This window comes from Colobus angolensis, unplaced genomic scaffold (genome assembly GCF_000951035.1).
Source record: "Colobus angolensis palliatus isolate OR3802 unplaced genomic scaffold, Cang.pa_1.0 Scaffold35, whole genome shotgun sequence".
NCBI classification, from domain to species: domain Eukaryota; kingdom Metazoa; phylum Chordata; class Mammalia; order Primates; family Cercopithecidae; genus Colobus; species Colobus angolensis.
The window spans coordinates 5186564-5198576 of NW_012116821.1; positions in this window are offsets into that span (position 1 = coordinate 5186564).

The following is a 12013-nucleotide window of genomic DNA, read 5'->3' on the forward strand; positions in this document are numbered from 1 at the left end:
TTTCATAATTCACAGAACTCAGTAAAGCACCTTACTTACGGTTACTGTTGTATTATGAAGGATAAAAATCAGGACCAGCCAAGTGGAGAGACACATAGGGTGAATTCTGGAGTTCCCATGCCCTCTACCCATGAAATCAGAGTGTGTCAAATCAACGTGTTCACCAGCCAGGAAACTCCACTGAGCTTTAGTGTCCAGAGTTTTTACTGAGGTTTCATGACATAAGCATGGTTGAGTAAATCATTGGTCACATGACTCAACTCAAACTCCATCCCCCCTACTCTCCCCAGTGTCAGGCTGGCTCAAAATCCACCCCTCTCATCTCAGCATAAACTAAGATGTGATCCAATGGGCTCATGGAAAACAAAGACACTCCTCTTACTTGGGAATCTCCAAAGACTTAGAGTCTCCTTCTCAGGAACCAGGGACAAAGGTCAGTCAAATCCTTTATTACACAACAACACCATCCCTTTTCCCCCTCCCCGCTCCTGGTATCAGCAGTCCAAGCAAGACTTCCACCTCCACCCATCAGCTACAAGGCAGAGTGAGGCAAAGCAAGGTGGGGCCAGCTGGCACTCCACTCTGGCTGGGCTGTTATCAGTGGAGCCCAGTGAGAGCAGAACATCCATTCCCATCTGGACCCACACAGTACACTTTAACAGGGTAACTGCCTGCAAAAAAGAAGAGTAAATAGGATCAGGAGTCTCATAATATGATACCCAAAGTGTCCAGAATATGACTGAAAATCACCTGTCATACCAAGAACCAGGGAAATCTCCACTTAAATGAGAAAGGACCATTGACAAAAACCGACACCAAGCTGACCCATATGTAGGAAGATATTTAAGTTGTGTGATTGACCCAACTATGAAAGTAATCCAGATCAATCTCATACTGGAGAAAAGTGTAATTCTGGAAGCAAGATCACTGTGAGGAATGGTTTTCAAGAGGTGGCAGTGTCAGCCTTAGAGTTTTCTAGAATCAGAGTCAAGTTGGGAGAGGCAGAGGAAAGCAAAAAGCAAACAACTGGCACAGAGCTAAGACCCCACTTGACAAGTAGAGTTCAGCCTCTCTTGCAATCAGGCCAAGGGGAATGAGTGACCTCCAGCTAATTCTGCACAGGTCGGTCTCCAAGGCATCATCAATGTGAGGAAGCAAGTGAGGGTTCAGATGTGGGGCCCAGGCGGTGCTCAAGTATGGTCCAGAGCAGGCAAGATGGTCCAGACCAGGCAGACCTGGAGAAGACGGTCCATTAGGGGTGATGAGAGAAGAGGAGACTAGCTCAAACCCAAAAGGTCATTCGCTTGGAGAGCAGGGGGATCTTTGGCAGTCAGTTATTTGTGGAAGTTTTCCTGACAGCTAGAATACAAAAATCTTTGTTCTCAGTATTATCCAACCTGGTGTGTTTGTGTGTGTGTGTGTGTGAGCGCGTGTGTAATTTATAGTGCAGTGTATGCTAAAGGCTCTGGAAGGAAAACAGAGGTCAATGGAGATGAGTATGGCAATCCTAGTACTGGGAATGATGTGGGAAGGGAACCTCTGTTGCCCATAGACTTTGGATTTGAGGTTGATATCGAAAGTGGAGAGTTGCTTTCCAGGTGGAGTTTGGGATGATGCTGAGGACGATCTCAGTGTGGCTGATGATAGCCATGCCATGGCTTGGTCACAGGAGCTTGAAATGGAGCCTGTTCCATGGAGACACACAAACCACTAATTCTACAAGCTTAACATTAATGGGTCAGGTCACGAATCCTTCCTCTGTGCTCTCCTAGCTCATCACAATTGCTTTGAATCATATGTATTTGTGTGTGTATTGTGACCAATAAATCGCGAGACACCAAGGAGGCACCGTGACCTTGCATATTCATGCCTATATCAACCCCTTTGTCCATATACTATAAAATCTGAACACACATACACCAGCTTGGATCATGCTGAGAACAAAGACATTTGCATTCTAGCTCATAGAAAAACTTCCCAAACTAGCTGACTGCCAAAGACTCCTTCTGCTCCAAGTGAGTGGCTCCTGAGTTTGGGCTGAGCTCCTCAACTCCCTTCACCCCTAATGAACCATCTTTTCCAGGTAGTTGCCTGGCCTGCACTGTCCCTGAGCACTGCCTGGGCCCATCCAAACCCTCACTTGCTTCCTCACATGAGTGATGCCTTGGAGACCAACCTGTGCAGAATTGTGTTGGAGGTCACTCACAGCCTTTGACCTGGTTACAGGACCAGCTGGTCTCCACCTGGTCAATGAAGGGGTCTTAGCTCTGCTCCAATTATTTGCATTTTGCTTTCCTCTGCCTCTCTCAACTTTATCCTGATTCAGAAAACTCTAAGGTTGACACTGCCACCTCTTGAACACCATTCCTCACAACTATCTTGCTTTCATAATTAAGCTCTTCTTTAGTAAAATCCTCCTGAGTTGGTTTCAGTGTCTGCTATCTTGGTGTTGGTACCTGTTGATTGTCTCTTCTCTCTCGAGTGGAGATTTTCCTGGTCTTGGTGGGGTGGGTGATTTTCAGTCCTACCCTGGACACTCTGGATCTCATGTTGCCAAGAACATCTGATCTTGGAAACACCTAAAGGCGCTAAGCAGCGCCCATGCCACACCCAGATTAAAAAAACTCCTTTCTCCCAGCACTTTGGGAGGCCGAGGTAGGCAGATCATGAGGTCAGGAGATCGAGACCATCCTGGCAAAGACAGTGAAACCCCATCTCTATTAAAAGTACAAAAAATCAGCCGGGCGTGGTGGCAGGCGCCTGTAGTCCCAGCTACTCAGGAGGCTGAGGCAGGAGAATGGCGTGAACCTGGGAGGCGAAGCTTGCAGTGAGCCGAGATCGCGCCACTGCACTCTAGCCTGGGCGACAGAGTGAGATCCCATCTCAATTAGAAAAAAAAAAAAAAACTTTCAGATCTGTATCGGTTTACTAATCACTCTCAGGGCCAGACATATCAATCTTCTCAGGGGATCTTCAAAGTGGGAAGGTCACAAAATTAGGATAATTTGTTCTTCCCCTCCAAAGGGTGTCAAATATCATAAGGAAAAAAACTAAGAAAACACAACTTGAAATTCCCCCAAGCTTCCCAAGTTTGAAAAACACATTTCTCAAAGGAAAGCCTCTGGTTTCCATATCTCCAACCTATAAAAGAGAGAAAACACGAAGTCTGGCAGGCCCTGTGCTAAAGAGCTATTTATTATGGCACAGCCAGTTGTCACCATCCACATGAAGTCATCTGGGCCTGAGCATGCGAGGCGGTTGGCTTGGAAGGCCGTGACATTCCTTGAGCTATGGAATATTGTTTTGGCAAAATACTGCAAGTGGCTGTATGTTGTCACCCTCAGGAAACCGTCCAACGCCTCCCTCATCCAGTTCATCACAAGCCCACCATTCCCCTCAGACACAATCCCCTCTCCCTGGGCGTCCTCTGTGGACACACTCTTCGTGTGCTGGGAGGGACACCACACCTCCCAACAGAACACAAAGGTGTCAAGGCGACCTGACCAGGGCCCTGGAGAAGGAGCCTCTATCTGTGCAGCAAGACACAGACGGACTCAGCCACAGCCAGCATTCCCTCAGAAGAGCTGATGGGGGAAGTGAGGAATAGGAGGTGTTCTCGGCAGGCGACCAGGACCCCAAAGGCTTCCTCAAGCAGAAGGGCCTCAGTGCTGCTTGCCAGCTCATACTTTTTCAGCTGACTAGATGTGAGAGAAAACTTTCCAGAGAAAATGGAAAAACACATCTTAGAAACAAACCAGCGCCAGTCCAAGTTTCTGTTGTATTGCTGTGCCTTGTGGCCTGCCCTGGCCCATGGTCATGTCAAGATGGCTTGCAGTGGCATGCCCTCCCAGCTCCGAGATGAGGCGTGTGACAGAGAGCTCACTTTCACCTGGGTGGGCAGTTATAAAATTGTCCCCTTTTAGAGGATTGGGATTTTAGAGCTGGAAGGAATCTTAGAAATCAACTAGGCCAGGCATGGTGGCTCAGACTTGTAATCCCAACACTTTGGGAGATCGAGGTGGGTGGACCACCTGAGGTCAGGAGTTCAAGACCAGCCTGGCCAACATGTCAAAATGCCTTCTCTACTAAAAACACAAAAATTACCCAGACATCATGGCACGCACTTGCAATCCCAGCTACTTAAGAAGTTGAGGCAAGGGAATCAGTTAAACCGGTAAGGTGGAGGTTGCAGTGAGCTGAAATCACACCACTGTACTCCAGTCTGGGGGACAGAGTGAGACTCCATCACATACACACACACACAAAATCAACTACTCTAACACTTACTTTCACCGATGAAAAGATGAGGCTTACAGAGGTTAAGTAACGTATACCAGCTTGCATAGTAATCCAGTTGCAGACCCAGGAATGGTGCTGAGGTCTCCAGAGGATGCAGAACTCTTTCTACCTCAACCATAGACTCTCTATAGTTTTTGTTTGAGCCTGATTTCCAAATAGACCCTAAATTAAAATATTTTGTTTTAAAATTAAAGTATTTTAAATGGAGATACCAAAAAACAATTCAAACCTTTAGATACCTTTCTAAATTTCTGTGCTTCTTTGGAGCAAATAATACATTGTTTTATTTTTATTTATTTATTTATTTATTTATTTATTATTTTTGTGATGGAATCTCGCTCTGTCACCCAGGTTGGAGTGCAGTGGTATGATCTCGGCTCACCACAACCTCCACCTCCTGGGGTCAAGCAATTCTCCTGCCTCAGCCTCCCAAGTAGCTGGGATTGCAGGCACCTGCCACCACACCCAGCTAATTTTTGTATTTTTAGTAGTGACGGGGTTTCACCATGTTGGCCGGGCTGGTCTCCAACTCCTGACCTCAGGTGATCCACTCGCCTGAGCCTCCCGAAATGCTGGGATTACAGGTGTGAGCCACCATGCCCAGCCTCGATTTTAGAATTTAAGCCATCAAAATGCAAAGTGCCCAATGTAACCCTATTCAACTGAATCAAATGATTTCAGACTTTGAGATTTAAGTCAACCTCTGGTTTGGGGCCAGTGGCATAAGTAAACATGCCATGTTTGCTATGTACTGTGATTTATTTGGAGCCTTTAATTTAGTCATGACCTATTCACCTAGTGCCTCGTCTTTTTTTTTTTTTTTTTCTTTTTTTTTTGAGACAGAGTCTCGCTCTGTTCGCAAGCTGGAGTGCAGTGGTGCAATCTCTGCTCACTGTAACCTCCGACTCCCTGGTTCAAGCAATTCTCCTGCCTCAGCCTCCAGAGTAGCTGGGATTACAGGCAAAGACAGTGTAGCTGGGATTACAGGCAAAGACATAGCCACCACTATGCCCAGCTAACTTTTTGTCTTTTCAGGAGAGATGGGGTTTCACCATGTTGGCCAGGCTGGTCTCAATGTCCTGACCTTGTGATCCACCTGCCTCAGCCTCCCAAAGTGCTGGAACCACAGGCGTGAGCCACCGTGCCCGGCCAAACCTCATCTTTACTACAGGAATCAAATAATCATAGTAAGAATGGGATTGAGGCAAGATAGGTAGTCAAGGAAGTGACCATGTCCTCAAGACACAGCAACCTTGGTTACCATACTATCAACAAAAATGAGTCAGCATTCACATTGTGATTGAGCTCATTCCAGCAAAGCTATCTTCAGCTGAGAATTTCCCCCATAGAGGGCATGTGCCCTTTGATTTTACCTGTCCTCAAACTGACCCTTTGCTCATTTTAATAGTAAAAAACATAGCCCAGGTGGAGACATAAGACGCTAATGAGACCTGAGATGTATGAACAAGCATGTACAGCTACTGTGTGTGTGAGCCCAGAGGACCACCTAGAACATGCTTACCAGTAACAACTCTTCCCACCTCCTTATGAATAATCATGTAGGACTCCCATAAAGGGAGCTTCCCTATTGTCAGTCTCTGCTGTCTCATCCTGAATCCAATCTCTCTCAGGATATATTGCCATGCTGCCCCTAACTTTCAACACATTCTTTTTCTTTTGCAATGAATTACTCTATGCTACACCTTCTTTGCAGTGTGTCTCTTTAAATTATTTTAAACTAAGAAGACAGGAACTGAGATACCTCAACAGCCGTCAACAGGGTTAGTATGTCAGACATGCTGATGACATTCCTGGTCAATAACGCAAAGCCAAGAAAGTGGATACTAGGTAGGACACATGTTTAACCTAATGTAGAACATTCACAAACAATACACAGGCAGTTCTGGGGTTTGCATGTTTTCCATAAACCAATCATTGATGAATACGTATACTGAAAAGAAGACAGGGTTCATATTCCTTAGAGAATATGTTATTTAGATAAACGCCAGCTGCTCATTGAACAAAGTCTTTACGAGTCTATATTTTGGAGACACCACCCATCCCAGACTTGTTCTCAGAGGCATTGGTATCTCCAGGTGGTTGATGATGGCCCCCAAAAGCTATGGCCACCCAGGACCTGTGAATGTAAACTTCTTTGGAAAAAGGGTCTTTGAAGATGGAATTAACTTAAGGATTTCAAGATGAAATCATCTTTGATTATCTGGATGGGCTCCAAATCCATTGATGTGTTTGTTTATTTATTTATTTATTGACACAAGAGTCTTACTCTGTCACAAAGCCTAGAGTGCAGTGTTGCAATCTCCACTCACTGCAACCTCCACCTCCTGGATTCAAGCAATTCTCCTGCCTCAGCCTCCCGAGTAGCTGGGATTACGGGCGCCCACCACCACACCCGGCTCATTTTTGTATTTTTAGTAGAGACGAGGTTTCATCATGTTGGCCAGGCTGGTCTCCAACTCCTGACCTCAGGTGATCCCCCCACTTCAGCATCCCAAAGTGCTGGAATGACAGACGTAAACCACCCTCGCCCAGCCATGATGTGTATTTATAAGGAGAGAAGACAACATAGACATACAGGAGAAGACACAGAGAAGCCCATGGGAAGGTAGAGCAAAGACTGGAGTTGGAGAGGTTGGAGCTGCAGCAAGTCAAGGAATGCCCAGAGCCACCAGAAGCTGGAAGAGGAAGGATTCTCCCTGCAGCTTCAAAGGGAAGGTGGCCCTGCAGACACCTTGATTTGGGCCCAGTGAGACTGATTTCAGACTTCTGGCTTCCAGAACTATGAGAGAATAAACTTCCTTGGCTATGGCCACATCACTCCAGTTTCTGCCTCCAAGGTCACATCGTCTTGTCCTCTGTGTGACTAATCTCCCTCTGCCTCTTTCTTATAATGACACTGTGATGTCATTTAGGGCTCACCCAGATTACCCAGAATAATCTCATCTCAAGATCCTTAACTTAATTATTCCTGCAAAGTATTGGATCCTTTTTCCGAGTAAAGTAACATGTACAGGTTCCAGGGATCAGGACCTAAGATCTTTGGAGAGCCATTATTCTGCGTACCACAACTTCCAAATCACGCTAGCTTTAACATAGTTTAAGACCAACATGGGTGGTTGTGGCCCTCCTCCATCTTGTGGTGTACCATCTGGAACACTTGGCTGCCAGGGTCACAGCAACAAAGAAGAGAGATGGGAAAGGACTCCGGGCTCTTACCTACCTTTGCCTGAAATTGACTAACATCAATTCTGCTCACAGCTCATTGGCCAGAAGTAATCTGCGAACCTGAACTAACTGCAGAGAAGGCCAACATATGTCAGGAGGCAAGTGGACATTTGGTGAACACTGACTATCTCTGCAACATGCTGAGTGAGGTCATCAAATTAGGTGGGGTCTGTGCCATGGCAGACAACTACTGCTCTCTCACCCAGCACCATCCCCTCTTCCTCCACTACAGCATCCCCCTCCTTTGCAAAACTGCTCCTCCCCACACAACTCAGCTCCAGTCTCAAAGTTGGCAACATTACCCGGTCTGTCCAAAGTGTTACCATGGGGTTCTCCATTTGGATGTTAAGAGGAAAAGATATCCTCTTCCTTTGCCAAGCTGGTGCAATGCAGTTCTGACACTCACAACCCTGTGCCCTGTGTTAAGGGCACAGTCCTCTACAGATAGTCCCCCCTTCAGACAAAAGCTACAAGTTCAGAAGTCCCAGGGTTACCCATGCTCCTGAGCAACTGCTACAAATTTAAAGTTTCCCACAAATTATTGGGAATAATCAGGTTAGATAATTCACTGGAATAACTCACAGAACTTAAGAAAACACTATACTCAGGATCCCAGATGTCTTATAGCTCAAAGATACAAATGAGGACCACACAAATGAAGAGACACATGGGCTGATGTCAGGGAGGGCTGATGCTCCCATGTCTTCAGGAGGCATCACCCTCCAGCGCATGGATGTATGATCATCAGCGTTTTTATTGGAGTTTCCTTCTGTAGGTCTGATTGCCTGAGTCATCAGCTGTGTGATTGAACTCAGCCTCCACTACCCTACCCTCTCAGGAGGTTGGCTGATATCTCTGGCTCAGAGCCCCAGCTCTCTAAAGGTTGGTTTTTCTGGCTGAGCAGCCTCCATCCTGAAACTATCTAGGGGCTGACCATGAGTCACCTCTTTGGTATAAATCAGGTGTGGTCTAAACGGCCCACAGTGAATAACAACAGCATTCCTATGACTCGGGAAATTCCGAGAGTTTAAATCCCAAGAAATTCTTCTTGGGAACCAGGGACAAAGGCCGGCCAGATTCCTTAAACAATAGCTGGGTGGTAAAAGTCTGTAGCCATGTGCAGCCGGGTCCACTCACTCCTCTGCCCACCCCACCACCTACCATCTAGAGGAAACCACCTATAATAAGAGAGAAGAAAACCAACACAGAAGGAGAATTGGAGATGAGAGAGGCAGAATGGGAACAAGCCCTGGCAAACATAATTGGATTCCTTTGGGGCATCCCTGCCTTTCCCGCTCACAGCCAGTAAGTTCGACCCTTGCTTAGGCCACATGCAGTTGAATTCCTGTCACTTGAAACCAACAGAAACGGATATCCCGGCCCTTCAGAAGCATACTGTCTCACTGAGGGCTGAGACATGCAAATGAGAAATTAATTAACAATTGGTAGGCAAACATTTAAGGATAAACACACAGCCATTTATGAGTAAGGACCAAAACAGGAGGACAAAACTTTTCCCTGCCAAGGCTTGAGAGCTATGAGATGCACCTTTGTTCCAGTTCTCCCTTTTTTCTACAAAACGCCAGTGTGTGAAACGACAGGACAAACTATGAAACCTACCTAAGAGTTGGCAGAAACAGAACACAAGGAAGAGAGGAATCCCCACCATAATCCACCTTATCCATACTGCAGGGTGTTTTTCGTTATCTCCAAGGGAGCGGAGTAGGTTAGAAGGAGAAGCAGAATCACAAAATTCTAAAAATACATATTGATGTTAAAACAGAAATGTCCATTAAGTTTCATTTGCTTTTAAAAAATATTAATTTACATTCACCAAAATAAACCGAATGGTGCATTTCAACAAATCAAAGGTGGGGAGTGGTGATGGCAAACCACACACATGATGATGTTTTCCTCCTTATGTAGTACTGGAAATCATTGCTTTACACAATAGGTGCGTTTTTGAGAATCTCTTAGACACTGGATGACTGGAAGCCTAGTTTACCACTGATTTCCAAGATGATTTCAGCACCACAGTCTGCTCCATTCAACCTGGCAATCAGCTCTGTGCAGGCGATGGCCCCACCTGCCCCTGCTGGACCCATAAGTGAAGCAAAAACAAGTACTGAGGAGGCTTCACTTCTCTGAGAAGTATGTTCCACGGCACCAGCAGAACCTTAAATCTGCTGTAGGTGTGCTGGGTGGAGATAGGCAGGCAGAGCTCCAGTCTGGGTGTGTCTCACTAATGTCCTACAGAAAGCTCCCTTCCTCAGAGGTGAAGTTGTCAGCTTCTGGGTGAACCGGTGGGTCCCCAAGGGCAGGTTCCACCTCCAACAGCAGTTCATAGACCTTTGGCCAGGAGCTTCAGTGTTCATAAACCTGAGGACACTGGTCAGGGCTGGTAAGAGTATGATTATTGGCCAGGTGCGGTGGCTCACGCCTGTAATCCCAACATTTTGGGAGGCTGAGGTGGGTGGATCACAAGGTCAGGAGATCAAGACCATCCTGGTTAACACAGTGAAGCCCCATCTCTACTAAAAATACAAAAAATTAGCTGGGCGTAGTGGCAGGTGCCTGTAGTCCCAGCTACTTGGGAGGCTGAGGCAGGAGAACGGCATGAACCTGGAAGGCAGAGCTTGCAGCGAGTGGAGATCATCCCAATGCACTCCAGCCTGGGCGACAGTGCGAGACTCCGTCTCAAAAAAAAAAAAAAAATCCACAGGCTCAGGAACTGGTAGATAGTATTTGGCAAAATGGTCTGCTGAATGAGCACCTCCAACTACATGCTGAGATGTCCTTTTGTAGTGCAAAGCATGTCTCACACCCACAGGCCTGTAATTTTGATAAATTTTGAATCCTAAGATAATAGATAATATACCTCAACTCTACTCAGTTGGTGTATCAATAAGCCAAAAATTAGTTTCCTTGATAACCAACTACTTCCAAGACTGTGGTTTAGAAAATGGGAGCTTCAGAATATAACAACAGCACCTAGGAAACCAGTATGAGCCATCTGCCCAGCAGCAGGGCCAGCTGAGACCTGAGAATTGAGGAAAATAAGGACCATTTATTTGTGTTCCCTATATGCCAGGTACAGTATTAAGAATTGTATACATATTTTCATTAATTCTCACGGTAATCCAACATAGTAGATATTATAATCCCCATTTTCCAGATGAGGAAACTGAGGCTGAGAGATGTCCAATAGGTGGTGGAACCAGGATGCAAATGCCTGTCCAGCTCCAAAACCCACATTGCAAACTCCTGCTCCTGTGCAGCCAACACGGCTGATTGCCTTCCACCTGCCGTTACCTGCCTTTTCAACATTTGCAGAACCCCAGTTTCATACTAGCCAGTAACCTCTCCCCAATTATCCAAGTACAGTATTAGTGCTCTAAGCCAGCGCTGTCCAAGAGAAACAGAATATGAGCCACAAATGCAAGCTACATGTGCAATTTCAAATTTTGTGGTGGGCAAAACTGAAAAATAAACATAAAAGAATAAAATAATTTTTATAACCTATTTCATTATTTGTTTCATTAAACCCAAAGTATCCAAAATATTATCATTTCAACATGAAATCAATCTTTTTATATCACAAATGAAATATGATTAGATTATAACTAGGTAAGTACAGTAAAGAGGAGAAAGCAAAGCAAGTGGACAGAGGGCGATGGTTGAGGAGGGTGCTATTTTCACTGGACTGGTTTGCACACTTTGAGCAGGCACAAGAAGGAAGTGAGGAGTGAGCCACGAGAACTGAGAGCACCTGGGAGGCAGCCTCAGCTGGGGGAAGGCAGTGCAAAGGCCTGAGCAGGGACTTCCAGGCAGGCGTGGGGGTATGAGGCATGCCAAGGAGGGTCATGTTGCTTGAAGGAGGTGAAGGGAAGAAGGAGGGGCTGACGTCAGAGAAGCAGGGTCTAAGGCCAGAAGGGACTCCCAGGCTACTCCAAGGACTCTGGCTTTTAGCCTGAGCAAGGTGAGCAGCACGGAGGGTTTTCAGGAGGTTTTACCATGCTCACTCCTGAAGTGGGCAAGACTGCAGGGGGCAAGTGGGATCCTAGAGGCGAGTCCGCAGGCTGCAGCAAGGCTCCAGGTGAGATGTGGCAGCGCTTTGAACTAGAGTGGCAAGGAGCTGTCGGAATCTAGATACAATTCGAAGATTTGCTGGTGCTTGGGAAATGTCAGGGAAAGAGAAGAGTCAAGGATCCCTTCAAGATTTGAGGGTGGAGAAAACGAAAGAATGGGGTTGCCATTTACTGTGATGGGGACATCTGGAGGAAGAGCAGGTTTGGAACAGAGAAGAAATCAAGAGCTCAGTTCTGATGTGTTAAGTTTAAGATACCAATTAGACATTTCATAGGCAGGCCGAATCTGCGGATTTGTTAGGTGGATTTTTGAGTCTGGAGTTTGGTAGTGAGGTCCAAGTAGAAGGTCTACATTTGGGAGACATCAGCATATAAATGGC